We start from the raw sequence: 16838 nt of genomic DNA, 5'->3' as shown, positions 1-16838 counted from the left end.
GAGAGAGAGAGAGACAGTGTAAGCAGGGGAGGGGCAGAGAGAGAGACAGAGTGTAAGCAGGGGAGGGGCAGAGAGAGAGAGACAGAGACAGAATCCAAAGCAGGCTCCAGGCTCTGAGCTGTCAACACAGAGCCCGATGTGGGGCTCGAACTCACAAACCACAAGATCATGACCTGAACCGAAGTCAGACACTTAACTGACTGAGCCACCTAGGCGCCCCAAGTCCATGGCTTCTGAGTGGAGGTGGGACCTTTGGTTTTTGTTTCTTTTTTAATGTTTTATGTATTTTTGAGAGAGAGTGCAAGCTGGGGCAGGGCAGAGAGAGAGGGACAGAGGGTCTGAAGCAGGCTCTGCGCTGACAGCAGTAAGCCTGATGTGGGGCTTGAGCTCACGAACCGCACGATCGTGACCTGGGCTGAAGTTGGACGCTCAACCGACTGAGACACCCAGGTACTCCTGGAGGTGGGATCTTGTTTGCCGCTACTCCTGGGTCTGCTTCCTGTGCCACAGAATTATGTAACCCCTTTGTTTCTCCCTTGTCTTGTTCCTCTTCCTATTCCCAAACTAGTATCTAGCACTCAGTGATCCCAGGTTCACTTCTCATCTTCCCCCCAAATAATGCAGGATGGGACATAGCAACCCATAGCTCTTGCTGCTCCTGGAGAGTAGGGTTTCCTGATGAGCTTACAAAAAGGGGGTGCTGCCGGGCTGGGTTTGGATTGGGTTGGGGAATAGGTCACCATGGAAAACAGTTGTTATGAAATAGGGAGTGACCGCCTCCTTTGCTGGGCAGGTAGCCTGTGGGTCGCTGTTTGCAGGGGCAAACGATGGCAGTGAGTCAATGTCCTCCTGCCGTAAGTACCTCTGTAGTTCCCAGGGGTGGGTGGAAATTGCTTTTCTCCGGTTTCTTTGGTGTTGCAAACAGTGAAGATTCTCCTCAACGCCTGACGTGTGTATGCATCTCAAAATTAATATTTCTGGGGATGTGCTCTTATCTACGCTTTGGGGGCTATTTTAATTTGAGTTTGGGGTGCTGCTTTCTGTAGCACCTGGCGGTGCCGCTTACACCCCTGGTTTTGACGTGTGTCACTGCTTTGGCATCCACGTCGCTGGCTGGTCCTCCGCCTGCATTTTTTCTACCTCTTCGTCTTTTCCAGTGTTCCTCGCGTGCCCCTCATCTTCTGCCCACTGTAGTCCCCTGGGGTTGTTTTTTGTTGTTGTCCCCCCCAGACACCTATGTGCTGATTGCCTCGACGTGCAGATCTTCAATCCCTGCCTCTCTCCTGCAGTTGAGATCTGCTACCCATCGTCCTGTGTAGATGCCTCACGTGTTCCTTAGGCTGCAGAGATCCAGAGCTGAATGGATTTTCTTTTTTCTCCAAAACTGCCTCTCCTCTGGAATGTTTCGCAGGAAATTATGTCACATCATACCCAGTCAGCTACAAAAGTAATCTGGGAGCCATCCTTGATTCTTCTTTTTCGCTCACCTCCCCCCCCCCCCGCCACCATGTAATTGGCAAAGTCATGCAGATCTTGACTTCTTTCAACATATCTCGAAACGAACCCTTGCTCTCTGACCACATTGCTTTTGTCTTGGGCCAGGTCCCCACCTCCCAGACAGCTGTAGTCACCAGGAGTTGATCTCCTTGTGCCTGATCTAGAGTGTCATTCATGTCTCGGTTCAGTTTCATTTCATTGGAGGGATACTTCCTAATCATGCACTTGATTAGGTTATCCGACTACTTATAACTTTTTTTCTTCTTGGCCTGCAAATATATTAGTATATATTTTTAATATTTCTTTAATCTTTGAGAAGCCTGGGTGGCTCGGTGGGTTAAGTGTCCAGCTCTTGGCTTCAGCTCAGGTCATGATCTTAGAGTTGGTGAGTTTGAGCTCCACATCGGGCTCCGTGCTGGCAGTGCAGAGTCTGCTTGAGATTCTCTCTCTCTCTCTCTCTCTCTCTCTCTCTCTATCTCTCTCTATCCCTCCTTTGCTTGTGTTCTCGCTCTCTATCTCCTTAAATATATAAATAAACTGTAAAAAAAGTTTCTTTAGTCTTTAAAAAATTTTTCAAATCCATAGAGGTTTGGAAAGTATAGTGAATAACTGTATGTCTTCATCTAATTGTTAATATTGAAGCATTTGCTTTCTCTCTGTCTCCCTTTTTTCCAACACACACACACACACACACACACACACACACAGGCATGCACCCAATTTTTTTCAGTTCTAGAATTTTAATTTCTAAAATTAATCTCTAAAATTCTAGAAATTTAATTCTGGGTTCTTTTTTGGAGTTTTCATTTTTTTCTGCTGAAATACTCATCTGCTTACTCATTGAAACAATATTTTTCTTGAATTATTTGGACAAATTTTCCTATATTCATAGTAGCTCTTTAAAGCCTTTATGTACTTAGATCCAACATCTGGGCTCTAGGCCATCTTGGGATTGGTTTTTATTGTTTGTTTATTTTTATTTTTATTTTTTTTTAGATTATGGTAACACTTTCTGGTTTCTTTGCATGCCTGTTAATGTTCGTACACCAAACATTGTAATGCTATGCTATGGAGACTCTGTGTTCTGTTATCTTTCTCTGAAGAGGGCTGATTTTTGCCTCAGGAGGTAGTTCAGTTACTACCTGGCTGCTTTCAAGTTGTTTAGGTTTGGTTTTATGCTTCTTCAGGGTAGGGCTGTGGGAATCCCAACATGTCTCCCAAGCCCCTCTGACTTGGCAGGGACTCGGCCTCCAAACTGTCTTCCTTGTGAGTCTCATCAGGGCTTGGTTTTAGGTTTTGATCATGTGGATCTAAAGAAGGCCTTTAGAGTGTGTTCTTTATTCCTGTGATGTGGTCCTTCTCGTGTCTCAGCTGGATGCCTGGGGTATTAATGAGGTTTTTTCCAGACATCCGGGATTGCCTCAATTCTGCATTTCTTTTCTCTTCTCAACTTCCGAGAAGCTGCTTCCTGGTAAGTCTGGTTTAATCTCAATTTACATGTGGGTAGTCCAGCCTTCGGCCAAGTATTCATAGGAGACCCACCTCACCTGCAGGCTTCTGGGGCTTTCTCTCTGCAGTTTTCTTCTCTCCGCTGCCTTATCCCATAAGGTTCTAGTTCCTTCAGCTACCCCAAAGTATGACCTGGGCTTGGGAAGCGGTCCCCAGGTGGAGAGCTCACCTGGTCAGTCTCCCTTCTCCCTACACTTGTAGTCTTGTGCTGTCCATGGTCTACTGCCTGGAAACAGCTGCTTTATGTATTTTATATATTTTGTTCAGTTGTGTGGTTGTACATGGTGGGAGGGGTATTTTTATACCAGTTACTTTATTGTAGCAGAAGTCTGTTGTTAATAATTTAATTTTTTTTACTCAGACCCATTAAAGGCAATTTTCAACCAACATAGCACTTAACCCTTAAACTTTTCATTTTTGTTTATAATTCTTTTTTTTTTTTAATGTTTATTTATTTTTGAGAGACGGAGAGACAGAGCATGAGCGGGGGAGGGGCAGAGAGAGAGGGAGACACAGAATCCGAAGCAGGCTCCGGGCTCCGAGCGGTCAGCACAGAGCCCGACGCGGGGCTCGAACTCACAAACCGCGAGATCACGACCTGAGCCGAAGCCGGACGCTTCACCGACTGAGCCACCCAGGCGCCCCTGTTTATAATTCTTAAATGGCTCTCCACAGCCTACAGCTGTGTGAACTTTAGTGAAACAAGCATACGACGTCTCGAGTGGCCTGGACCCTTCCTTTTTTTAAATTAAAAAAAAAATTTTAAATTTATTTTTTGAGAGAGAGAGAGAGAGGGCTGGGGAGGGACAGAGGGAGAGAGAGAGAGAGAGAAATCTTAAGCAGGCTCCGTGCTTAGCATGGAGCCCACCACCTTGAGATCATGATCTGAGCTGAAATCAAGAGTCGGACGTTCAACCCACTGAGCCACCCAGGTGCCCCCCAGACCCTTCCTTTTTGTCCGCTTGACTCCCTGCTTTCCTTCCAGATGGTTCCCTGCCACCTCAAGATCTCTCCCGCTTCTCTGCCTTTGTTCTAGTTGCTTCTGTCTACTGGAACCCATCTTTCAAGTTGCAACATTGGTGGTGGTCACCATCATCATAATCACCCGAGCGGAAGTTTATTGAGTGCTTATTCCGTGCTAGGAACCTTCGTTCAGAATGCTTTATATGAATTAACACCTTTCATCCTGCCAGTAATCCTCTGACGCAGGTATTATTATTAACTCCATTTTGACAAGTGTGGAAGATTGAGACGTGGAATAACCTTGTCCAAGGTTGCTAACTAGCGTGTGCAGCTTGTCACCTGGCTTCAGAGCCCATGCTGGTTAACTTTTATGCTAGGCCTCCTCTTTCCTGCTAGATGAGACCCTTTTGTGCCTTCCCTGCACCTTCATGTCACTATCGTATATGTCACTGCCACCGCTGTGACACATGGGTGAGAACCTGCCTGATTAATCAAGCGTGCAGTGGGTGGAGAGATATTTTTAAAGCTCTGTGTGAGCCCAGTGTGCTCCTCACCGAGAGGTGCAGTGCAGCCCGGAGAAGGCTGGTGATGGGCATGATTTCATGCCAGAAGGGGGCCGGGAGCTCTGAAGGACCCCTCCCCACCCCCACCCATCTCGGTCCATCATATAGTTTCTTGTAAAGAAGACTCCCATCCCTCCCTCCCTTCCTTTTTTTTTTTTTTTTTTTTTCCCTCCTCTCGCTTCGCTGGTTGATTTAAAAATCCAAGAGGCACACCCTACTTGCCTTTTTGGAGACACTTCCTTCGACAGGCTTTTCAAGAGGGGTTTTCAGGAGGCAGAGACATGACTGTCACAAGAAGAGAAACTCCCAACTCTTATCGGAGAAGGCTGATGGCTCCCCGTTCTCTCTTCCGGAGGAGGCGATAAAACCTACACTAAGAAGCACAGCATCCAACAAGAGTGGGAGTGCCAGAAACGCAGCTCGGCCCCCAGAGCTGGGAATTAGCCTCACCACCTGGGTCTTTTATCTACCAACGCGACCTGCCTTTGAGCCTTGAGAGGGAAGTCTCTCGTGGCGAGTCCCCGAAGCTCTGTTCCAAGCAGAGCCAAGGAGGGATTTCTCTGATGGTAGCTGCTTCCCAGGGCCCACTCCTTTAAGGGACAGTTGCTTCAGTCTTCTTAGAGGTTCCCGCCCCTTGTTCTGAAAATGCATTTTGGTAGCTGCATCCAAGAAAGAAACCTGAGTCCCGATCCTGCCACGTTCATCGTATTCATTTGTAAATTTCTATGCTGCCTTGCTTCCAAATGGGATCTAGACATCATATGATAAATGAAGAGGCAAACTGCAAAGGCTGTCAGAACAGAAGTGAAAAATAAAACTCCATATACAAAGAGGAAGAAAAAAAAATGACAGCCCCTTAAACTAATGCAGTTACTATGAATGGGCGTGAAATTTAGCTCTAAGCTTCCAACTGGTTGGGGCAGAGAGGCTACACGTGTTACCTTATTCCAAGGATGGTGTTAAAGTGCCCCATTGGAAGAAGAATCTTCTCTCTATTTTATTTTTTAAATGTTTATTTATTTATTTTGAGAGAGAGAGAGAGAGAGAGAGAGAGAGAGGGAGAGGGAGAGAGAAAGCATGCAAGCAGGGGAAGGGCAGAAAGAAAGAGAGAATCCCACGGGGCTCGATCCCATGGATGGTGTGAGATCATGACCTGAGCTGAAATCAAGACATTTAACTGAGCCACCCAGGTGTCCTCGTCTGTATTTTAAATAGGAACCCTTTGGCCCATAATAAAAATACCCAATATGCAAGTATTTTGTATTATTTCAGAGATGTTGGTGCCTACCAACTTTTTCTCACCCTCAGATTTCTGAGGATTTATTTTTTTTTTTGTGCATTTCCACTAGTAATAGTGGCTTATGATGGTGGTGATTCTCAATGAAGGATGAAGGATTATAGACTCTCCAAATGCAGAGAGACGAGGGAAGGTTGTAGTTTAAAAAGTCTTCCCACTGGCTGATTCTGAGACCCGCCCCCCTACCCCCCCTTGGCAATAGAACATGTTTCTCTGGTTCCTCCTCTGGAGATAGTAGGCAGAGGCGATATCTTGGTATGAAAGTTCAAGAGCCGGCATCATAAACCATGACCTTGACTTGGGATATTTGAGGAACAGGATCTACCAACCATTCGTCTCTCTCAGAAAATAACCTTGATACTGTTCCTGTGGAATCTTCCACTTTCAACCGAAATGCATCCTAACAGATCTCCTGAGGTAATTAAACCCCTCGGTGCTTCTCCACATAACTAAGTAAGGTAACCTGTTGAGTAGAATTGTTCAGCATTATCCATCTGGATGCCGAAGGGAGTTTGCCAAAACTCATCATTCTGATGTTGGCTTCATTGATACTGAGCTGTTTTTCCTGGTGGTAATTGGCTAACAGCAGGTTCAGCTGCTTCCTGGGACTACTCAGGGATGTGATATTAGCAATATGTTCTAGCAGGGATGGCTCGCTGGTCTTACCTCTTCACAGTGGCATCGAGAGCATCTCATCTAAACCCATCTCCAAATCATTTAAAAGCAGGTGCTGAGCTGGGACACAGCCATTTAAAATACAATTTTTTTTGCTACCAAGAGGGTCATTTCTACTTTCTCTCTCAAGCCAGAAGAACACTAAATTTACATTGAGACCTGAATTATTATATTGCTGTGTGACAAATACTCCAAAAACATTTTATTTTTAAAAAAATTTTTTTAAATGTTTATTTATTTTTGAGAGAGACAGAGACAGAATGCGAGTGGGTTAGGGGCAGAGAGAGAGGGAGACACAGAATCCGAAGCAGGCTCCAGGCTCCGAGATGCCAGCACAGAGCCCGATGCGGGGCTTGAACTCACGAGCTGTGAGATCATGACCTGAGCCGAAGTCAGACGCTCAACCGACTGAGCCACCCAGGCACCCCCAAAAACATTTTAAAAAAGCCCTCCAAAACCCAAGTCTCTTTTCAGGATCATAAAATTCAGGTGTGGCATGGACGGCTGGTCTGCCTAGCACCTTTCAAAATGTTGGAGTCAAGGGGCGCCTGGGTGGCTCATTTGGTTAAGTATCTGGTTCATGATTTCAGCTCAGGTCATGATCTCTCGGTGGTGGGATCGAGCCCCACGTTGGGCTGCATGCTGGGTATGGAGCCTGCTTGGGATTCTCTCTTTCCCCCTCTCTCTCTGCCTCTCCCCTGCTCGTGGTCGGTCTCTCTCTCTCTCAAAAATAAATAAGCAAACATTTTTTTAAAAATGTTTGCAGTCAAGACGTTTCCTGGGACTGCAGTCATCTGAAGGCTTGATTGGGGCTGGTGAATCCAATTCTAAGCTCATTCACAAGGCTCTTGGCTGGACACCTCCCTCCCTCCCTTCCGTGAAGGCTTGTCCATAGGACTGCTTGAGTGACTTCAAAGCATGGGCTTTGCCTCTTGCTAGCATGAATGATCATTTTATGACCTTGTCTCAGATGTCCTATTTCATCACTTCTGCCATATATATTCATTAGAAGTGTGAGAAGTGAGTCACTAAATACAGTCCACACTTAGGGTAAGTGGAATTAGGCTCCATCTTTTGAAGGAAAGAATTACCAGGTATATTTTTTAAACCACCAAAGACCATATAGCTTGGAGATGGTTTCTAGCTATTAAGTCAAAAGCTAATGAAATGTATATAGAAAATTCTAAAATCACAGCAGTTTCTTTATGCAATGAAGAAGAGAGGACCGGTGGTCATGGTTTTAAAAATAGGAATTAAAGCCTACCTGTTCTTGACAGAGTAGGGTCTCTGGAGTCCCTCAGCGCTGGGTTCTTATCCCAGTTGTACCACTTAGCAGCTCTTCTCCGATATCACTTTTTCCCCTAATAGCAGAAATTTTAGCTGGACCTGTGGATGCTGGCATAAAGACTACGTTTCTCAGTCTTCCTTGAGAGCTAGATGTGGCCATATTAGTAAATTCCAGCCAGTAAGATGTAAGCAGAAGTGACATTGGGCAACTTTTGGTGCATGTTGCCTCTTCTTTATCCTTTCTTCCTTCTTATTATTGGGATGGGAAAGTCCTCATCTGACGCCATGAAGACAAAGAGTTTCACCACGGAGACCAAGACAAAGAGTTCCGTGGAGGCCGGAATGCAGAGCTGGAAGGAGCCTGGGTGCCTGACGGTGGTGAAACAGAGAGAAATCCACTTCTACCTTGTTCCTCTGGCACTCAGATCGGAACCTAAACTCCCAGAATCAGCAGCCATACGACCACAGACGAGTAATCTGGTCTCTAAACCCATTTCCAAGTGTTAAATTAGCGCCTTACATGCAAAACTGCTTTCAAGAGTCCCCTGCTTACTGTTTTTGAGGAGGAAGCATTGTTGGTAAGGTTGATTAGGTTTGATGAGTCTGTAATTTCAAAACATCGCAGGTTTGTCCCTTTTCTCATATATGTATTGACTGCATTTCAAACTCATCTGTTGAAATTCTAAGAGAAGAGGCTCAGCAGGGCGAAAGGGGGTAGAGCCAACAGGGCGGGCGGGATGGCAGGGACCCTAGAGCCCTGTAGGAGGTCATTGACTTTGGGTGGGTTTGCCTGCATGTTGAGGGCAGTGCGCATATACACCATATTTATCCCTATGTGCAAACATGGTGAAAGTCTAGGTGCACAGCGATCGCTCAGAAACGCTCGTCGAATGAACGGACGCAGGTCTTCTGCGACGAGAAGTTTGTCCCAAAGTGAGCTAATTGTTCCTGATTGTTCGCTCTCTAACAAGAGTGGATTTGGGATGATCTGTATGGTGGTGAAGCATGGTTCATGATGCATGACACGTAGGGACCTGTGACTTACCGCAGTGCTCCATGAGTTTTGGCTTTTTCACCAGCACGGTATAGATGACAGTATGTACTTTCCAGGGATGACGGTAGACTCACACAATGCAGAGTGAGTTACTGTTGTGTATTTCACACGTGCCCAATACATAGTAACGGTAGTAGTAATTGTTGCTGTCGTTGTGTTGACGATGTTGACCATGGCGGTGGTGGTAGTGGTAATGACAATGACAAGACACACCCAAAGGATGGTCACTTCCAGGTTAGGGGCAAGGTGGCTCTTTAGAGGAAAAAACAGACCACTAGCCAGAATCCTGCACAATTATCCTGGCGGGACAGGCTCACTTCAGGATGTGAATATCCCTAATTGGAAAGGCCTATCAACGTGGACATCTCTGGACATCCCATTTTGATTCTCTATGTCTTGGCTGTAAGCCCCATAGGGACACCTTTCCTACTCCTTCTGCCCCACCCTCAGCTCTTTATCTTTCAGAGACCCTGCCCTCATTAGTGTAGAGGCAAGAGTCTAAATTGTCAAAGGATGGAGAGGAAAAGATACTGAATGATGCTAGCTTTTCAAGCTCGTGTTATCCTGAGAGAGAGAACCAGGATCCCATAAGATCTGGGCTTTGATGTGAGAAACATCTGTGGATGGCTGAAAGTTCAAGCCTTTCAAGTCCTCACTGTGATGCTTCCAAGGATCAGGAGTGAACATGACATAAATTTTCTTTTAAAAGAAACTGATGTGTCCCCCAATGCTTATTTCCATGGGTTGGAGCAGAGGTGGTGATAGGAGACGGGGAGCCTGAAATCATGGCTCAGTGACCAGAACGCACTCCCCTTTGGGAGAGGATGTTGTCAGCTCTTTGAGTTCAACATACTGGAAAGCAGATTTTCATTCCTTACGTAACTCACTGCAACCCTCTGGGTGGCCATTTAGCGTGCCCGCATAGAAGCGTTGCAGGGAGGACGGGTCCTAAAGTTCTTGGTCTGGTGCCCCCGAGCAATTTGTAGGTGACTTTAGAGAGCTCAGTCTCTCTGCCATCTGGCACTCAGGTGGGGAGAGGTGAGGGAGGGGCATCATGGGGACAGACCTGAGAACTCACTATTTCCTGAACCTCTGTGGGACCTGTCCTCAGACACTGGTGTGCAGTTTCTTAGCCAGCACCTATTGAGGCTGCAAAAAACTTCTGAGAGTTTCAAGGGCATGATTGATCGTGATTTTGTGCTCCTCTCCGTAAGAACTCTTCACAGGTGCCATCCATTTCTGGGAAAAGTGCCGTGAGCTGACTGCTGAGTTCTCTTGCCAGATTTTGGAGACCCTGTATGTGCACATTAAGAAATGTGTTATTTCAAAATTTGACTCCTTAGCGACTGCAGTTAGCTTAGGGGACAGATTTATGAAGAGCAACGATGGTCAGGCCAAAGAATGTCCTAAGTCAGGGGCTTTGAGCTTGGGGTCTGTGTATCTCCTGGAGCTTCGGAATATTTTGTGTGTTTATGCGTAGAGCTTTCTTTCTGGGGAGAAGATCGACAACTTTCGTCGTATTCTTAAGGGGCTTCAGCAAAAGGGTAAGAGTAGTTGCTGATCCCCATCTGGTGAACTGGGCCATTAGGATCTTATTTTGTTTTGCTTGCTGTGGGAGGACTGGGCATGGTGTTATCATCGTGTGCTAGTGAGGTCCTATCTGTCTTTGCAAAGATGGCATTGGCTGTGGTGTGGAGAATGGACTTGGGGCGTGTGGATCTAGAGGCTGGGGTACCCACAGGAGCCCATTCTCATAGTTAGGGGAGAAACAGTGGGGACCTAACCTCAGCAAGTGGCAGTGGGTTGGAGAGACGTGGGCTTGGGCATTTACCGGTGCGGACACTTGACCGTGTTGATGTGATCCAGTGTAGTGCTCATAGTAACTCCGGGAGGGATTCTTGTCCCTGTTACACAGATGAGGGGAATTATGTGACAGCGATTACGTTGTTTGCCCAAGGTCGCACAACTCACGGTTGGTGGACTGAGATCCGTACTCTGTGTTCTCTGACCCCGAAGCCCATACCCTTCCTTAACTGCCACGTCATACAGTCTCCACCACACCAGGTCTTGACGTGTGGGGGTCGGGCGGGCGAGAAGGACGAAGAGTTAGATGTGCAGCCACCTAACTAGTGAGGCACAGGTGCTGCTGGTCACTGAGGCCGGGGAGAAAGGAGTTTGAACAGGATAGGAAGAAGATCACGAGAACCGCAAATCATCCCAGTGGCCGTCCCGATGGCCAGTGGGCCCTTGAGTGATGAATTCTGGGGCTCAGTATTTAGCCGGGAGAGAGAGATTTTGGAATCTTTACGATATTCAAGTTGTGGATCAAGGAAAGTGGGCCGGAGATGGAACCTCAAGACCCAGCAGGCAGTTAGGCCTTTGATCACAGGTGTCGCTGGTGGCCAGGGTACTGAGGGTACCACTTCTCCCGCCAAGCTTCTTTATGGCCTCTGGCTGTGCTTACACGCCACGTTTAGGCCCCTAGCTCTCCTTCGTATTCTTAAAAGCCAAAATCCTCTATCAGCTGGGAGGACTCCGAGTTGAAAAATAGGTCACCTATTTGTGCTAAGTTGATTTGCTTTATTGAGGGACAGTGCCCCTCTCTTTCTATTAGTTTGAGTCACAAACTTGTCTAAACTCCTTGACTGTCTTCGATTTTCCAAGAAGTTCACTCTGGCCCTTGGCCACGCAAATTTTTTTTTTTTTTCAGGGTGTCCTAGAAATAGATTGTAGTTTTCCCTGCCAAATACACCTGCCCGGCCAGTCGAAAAGGAGTTGATGGAACCAAACTAGAAAGGGAGAAGGATATTTAAGAGGGAAGGGATAAAACGGGGTCTTCTCTGTGAATCTGGCGTCTGGCCATCATTTTATCCCTTATCAGGGTGGCGCGTGCACGCGCGGGTTTCTATGTTTGTATGTTTGTGTCGTCGCGTCTGTGTGTGTTTATGCGATTGTGTTTATATGTTTGTGTGCTTGCGTGAGCGTGTGTATGTGTGTTTATGACGGTGTATGCGTTTGTCTGTTTGTGTAGTTGTATTTGTGTAGGTGTGTATGATTGTATGTTTCTTTTTTTTTTTAAGTTTATTTATTTTGAGAGAGAGGGAGAGACAGTGTGTGCATATGAGTGTGGGAAGGACAGAGAGAGAGAGAGAGAGAGAGAGAGAGAAGGGGGCAGTGGTGCTGAGAGCCTGTCTCTGGTTCTGGGGTCCCCGGTTCTGGCTTGCCCCTGAACCTTCTCTCTGGAACCTCTGGAATCCCTCAGACCACAGGACATGCCATCATGTTGTGTGAACTTTTTATTCGACAACACTTTGCTGACATTATCGGATCGGACGTGCCAGGATATCAGGGGAGGGGGATGAACACTTACGAACGTGCTGGAGACGCCACAGGAGAGAAGTTCCATGGGTGGGGGCACTAGAAATCAGGGTTCTACCCAGGTTCAGAGGGCCTCGGTGTATTTTCTCTTACAGGCGTGGCCAGGGCCAGGTTCGCCAATGATTAAGACCAGAATTCTCTAAGATGGGGTGTCTTTTTTGATATATGGGGGCAATAAAGCTTGCCTTCTAATGCGACACTAATAACGTCCCCGTAAGTTGTTAAATCTTGAAATTTACCCATCTGTTCAGTGTATAGCTCTCTTTGAAGAATATTTATTTAAGTGAGATAAGACGTCCAGGTTGGTGCTAAGGTTTACTTGGGGGGGCACATGTCATTGCTGTGGGCTCAGCAGCAGACGCTGTCCCTTCCTCAAAAAAAAAAAAAAAAAAAAAAAAGAAAGAAAGAATAAAGAAAGGCCAGGCTGGGGAAACCCAGTAATAAAAGCCTCCTAGCGAGATTCTGCAGGACACGGTGCGCTGGGAGGAAAAACCAGTGGCACAGAAGTGTCCCGGGCACTGTGAGGACCGGTCTGGTCGCGCCAGCTGCTGGCAGGCAGTATGGCTCAGTGGGCAGAGCCTCAAAGAGGTGGACCCTCGGTTTGTCTCCCAGTAAAACGGGGATCATTATTTCACCCTCAACCTTGCCCCACAGAAGAAAGTTGTGAGAATGAAGGTTCCGGTACGTAGAGCCAGTACGTAAGTGAGAAATAATAACCAAGGCCGTTGGTTCCGTGCTGATACATAGACGAAAAGTTGCATTCATCCTCCCTCTGTTCGTGGCATTTCTGCAAATATGCAAGCACTGCGTCCAGGTGCCGAAAGTCCAAATGATCCGTCAGACACGGATCCTGCCCTTAAGGGTCCACCCAAGAGACTAAGGGCCGGCGGAGCAGGTAGATGGGACGTGGCTCTCAGAACAGGACACCTCTGGCCTTCGTGCTTTCTGGAGCCCGTGACCCTGTCTGAGCTTCAGTGTTCCTACTTGTAAAAATGAGCCAGTAATGTTGACCTCAGGGTTCTCTTTTAATGCCAAAGGCATAACGTCATTCATTCAACAAATATTTATCGAGTGCCTGTGATGTTTCAGGCACTGTGCTAGGCTTCTGGCTGCTGCAGTTAACCCCCCACGGGGCTTCTGGCCGGAGATGTTGTCTATTATGTGATGATGAATTATTGAACATAAAGGCAGCAGGAGACGATAGGAAGTGTTAGAGGTGGGGTGGAGGGTACTGCATTCACCTAGATGAGAGATGATGGTGGCCAGGGTCCGGGGGGGGTCGTCACGGAGGTGGGGAGAAGTGGTTGGATTCTGGATTATTTTGAAGGTGGATTTACCAAGGTTTGCTGATGGGTGAGTATGGAGTATAAAAGAGAGGAGTCAGGGATGACCTCAGGATTTGTGGCCTGATCAACCGGAAGAATGGAGATTCTTTTAGAGGGAGAAAATCCTAGGAGGTCAGCATTGAATGTAATTCCGAGATGCTTCTTTTAGTTATCCACGTGGAAATTTTGGCTAGGCCGTCGGATGCTCACGTCTGGAGGTCAGGGAAGGAATGAGGCTTAAATAGGTAAAATATCTTAGGTGGCATGTGGCAAAGGGGGGGGTCCGAAATAGATTTTTAACTCGTAGTAATTTTCTTCTTCTTAGCGAGATAGACGCACAGGCGATTGTAATAAATGAAACAGAAGGGTCCTCTCTGCCCTTTACCCAGTTTCCCCCATCTTGCAAACCTATAATACAGTATCACAACCAGGATATTGACACTGGTAGCCAATAGGCAGAAAATCCCCCCCCCCCCCACCAATGAATCCGTACGAATTTAATCCGTCAAATGCCCTCAAGCACTACAGAAGATAAACTATAGGAGTTCAGAGGAAGGAGCAATAATGTCCTGGGGTGGGGATGGCGTGATTTGTCAGAGAAAGCTTCCAGAAGAGGGAGGCACTTACGTGGGGCCTTGACGGACCGGAAAGGCCGTGGGATCTGCGACAGGAGGGTGGCCCCCGGGGGGTGGAAGTGTGGTGCGTGCTGGGCCTTCGAGGCTCTTTGGCCTGTTCCGGGTGGCGGGTGTGGAGGTGGGCCCGTCGCGAAGCAGGGTCGAAAGGTTGGTGAGGTCCGGGTGGGGCTGCAGTGGGCAGGCAGGAAGGGTTGTGCTTGAAAGAGGTACAGCCAACTCTCTGCGGAGTTTAGTTCAGCCCCGATGTCTGCGGGTGCTGCCGCCGAGAACCTCACGGGAGGCCGGAGAGGAGAGTCCACCCGACACCCCAGGCTAAAGGGAAGCCAGGCCCTTGTGGTCGAAGGGGAAGGAAAGGGACGCCTCATTTGACACGGTGAGTGCCTAAGGGTGTAGGCTCAGGAGACCCACTGCGTGCACCCTGCTCCCCTCTTATTCTGTCTCCACCACTGCTCAGCCAGGTCCTTGCTGTTTTGATTCGCATTTCCACGTGGGGACACTGAGGCACAGAGAGGTTTAGTCACTGCCTCAAGGTCACACAGCTGGGCGAGGAGAAGCCAGGTCAAAGACCGGGCTGTCTGACTCCCAGGACCTCAGATTTAACCTCCAGTGGCTCAGCCTCTCGGGCTCATCTTATTCAGATGATAGGCTCCCTTTTATTCATTCAGTTTTATTTTTGTTTTTTGGATAGGCTCATTCTTATTTTTTACTAAAACATTTTTTTTAATGTTTTTTTTTTTTTGAGAGAGGGAGGGACTGAGACAGAGTGAAAGTGGGAGAGGGCCAGAGAGAGCCAGAGACACAGAATCTGAAGCAGGCTCCAGGCTCTGAGCTCTGGCCACTCAGCACAGAGCCCGACTCGGGGCTCAGACTCGGGAACCATGAGATCCTGACCTGGGCCGAAGTCGGATGCTCAACAGACTGAGCCACTGTCGATGGGGTCAGTGGCTACGGGGTGGAAAGCGTTCGCTCTGGGCCGGTTCTGCCCCTTCTCGTGATGAAGCATGTGACCTCGGGCCAGGCTCTCGACTTCCTGACCTTGACAAAGGACGTGGAAGAGCTTGGGTGGCTCGTCTGCAGTGTTCGGATGATGGTTGCAGGGGACGGGCGAGGGCAAGCGTCTGGTGCTTTGCTCAGAAAGGTGGCGCCTCTGTGGCTCACAGCGGGCGTCACGGGGCTGGCGAGACCATTGGAGTTTCAGCAGCAGTGAACCTGGAGCCAGGCAGTGGTGGCCTGAGCCTGTCCCCACTCAAGAAGAGGCATGGGGCAGAACGATGAATCTGGATGTCCATATGTAACCAGATCATTTGGAACTGTAGGATCTCTACCTGCTTGTTAGCATAAGCCATGTGGTTTTGCAATATTTCTTTAAGGAAGGAATCTGTGCTCTACCACTGCTGATGTGATTTTTCATTATTTTGCTCGGCTTACCCTTTATTGTCTTTTTATTTTTTTTTCTTTTTCTTTTTTAAGGAGGCTCGATGCCCAGCATGGAGCCAAGGCGGGGCTTGAACTCATGACCCTGAGATCAAGACCTGAGCTGAGATCAAGAGTCTGACCCATAACCGACTGAGGCACCTAGGCGCCCTGTTCCCTTCATCTTCTTGATTAAAAATGTTTTATTTTTACCTTTCTCTTCCCTTTTATTTTTTGAAAGATCTTATGTTTTTCAGTAATCTCTATACCCAATGTGGAGCTCGAACTCACAGCCCCAAGATCGAGAGTCATGTGCTTCACCAACTAAGCCAGCCAGGGCCCCCTTTGTCTTCTATTTTACACCCTAAAACTTAAAACATCCTCTTGAAAATGCTTCCCACAGCAACAGAAATATAATCCATTATAGAGTATCTTGGTTTTCAAACTGGGATTGAGATTATATTTTTGAAAAACAAAATTTGAGATTGAAATGTAATGGATGCGGTGGTAGGCTGAATAATGTTGTCCCCAAATTACAGATGCGGTGGTAGGCCACAAATACGTGGTCCCCCCCTGCCCCCCCCAAATACGTCCAGGTCCTTGCTCCTGGAACCTGTGAATATGTTATTTTAGGTGAGAAAATTTACAATACAGATGTGATTATCTTAAGTATTTTGAGATGAGGAGATTAGCTTGGATTATCCTGACGGGAATGATGTTATCATAAGGGTCCTGATTAGAAGGAGGCAGGAGGGTCACAGTCAGAAAGTGATGTGACCATGCGCTGGGGTGGGGGCGTGGAGGGGGATGGCCCCTGGGCACGCACTGGGCTGCCTATGATTATACAGAATTTATATGAGTAATGAGGACAGTTGTCCTGAGAGTGGGGAGGACGAATCGGACGGTCCTGCGTAGAACATTATGGTGGCCCAAGGGTCACCTCCTTATTTCGTGTCTTTTTTCTTCAGGTCATTTTCAAGCATTTAATCTTTTTTTTTTTTTTTTTTTTTGGATTCCTCTCTGATCAAAACGTGCTCGGAAGAATGGGATAATGGTTACGTGCACCTTGTGTGAATTCACAAATTCCGTGGCCTTGGGCTTGCTGATTTCACTGAATGTTAGCTTGGGGAGTGACAAGGGGAGAAACGGAGGCCAGCTCCTCGTTCTGTTGGGTGCGTGCAGCACCTCGCTAAGGGACATGACCCGACCCCCCCCCACAGGCCACCCCTCACCCCAGGGCCC

At 47.5% G+C, this 16838-nt stretch overlaps 1 protein-coding gene and 1 long non-coding RNA gene across 3 annotated transcripts in view; one reads left to right on the top strand and one right to left on the bottom strand.

Annotated features, from left to right (window-relative positions):
- Window positions 1-4754: 4754 nt before the first annotated feature.
- On the bottom strand, window positions 4755-8068 carry LOC122209440. The gene is made up of 2 exons (XR_006197600.1): window positions 7769-8068; window positions 4755-4900 (listed from the first exon to the last, which is right to left on the bottom strand). It is a non-coding gene; the product is annotated as an uncharacterized LOC122209440 (long non-coding RNA).
- Window positions 8069-8134: 66 nt separating this feature from the next.
- The window catches only part of CALN1 (calneuron 1), a 363083-nt gene continuing 354379 nt past the window's right edge, over window positions 8135-16838 (top strand). For both annotated transcript variants that reach the window (XM_042921280.1, XM_042921279.1), the window contains exon 1: window positions 8135-8369. The gene's annotated coding sequence lies outside the window, so the exon portion shown is untranslated. The remainder of the gene's footprint in view (window positions 8370-16838) is intronic.

Source organism: Panthera leo, chromosome E3 (genome assembly GCF_018350215.1).
Source record: "Panthera leo isolate Ple1 chromosome E3, P.leo_Ple1_pat1.1, whole genome shotgun sequence".
Classification (NCBI taxonomy): Eukaryota; Metazoa; Chordata; class Mammalia; order Carnivora; family Felidae; genus Panthera; species Panthera leo.
The sequence above is the reverse complement of the archived record's forward strand: the minus strand, read 5'-3'. Positions and strand labels throughout refer to the sequence as shown.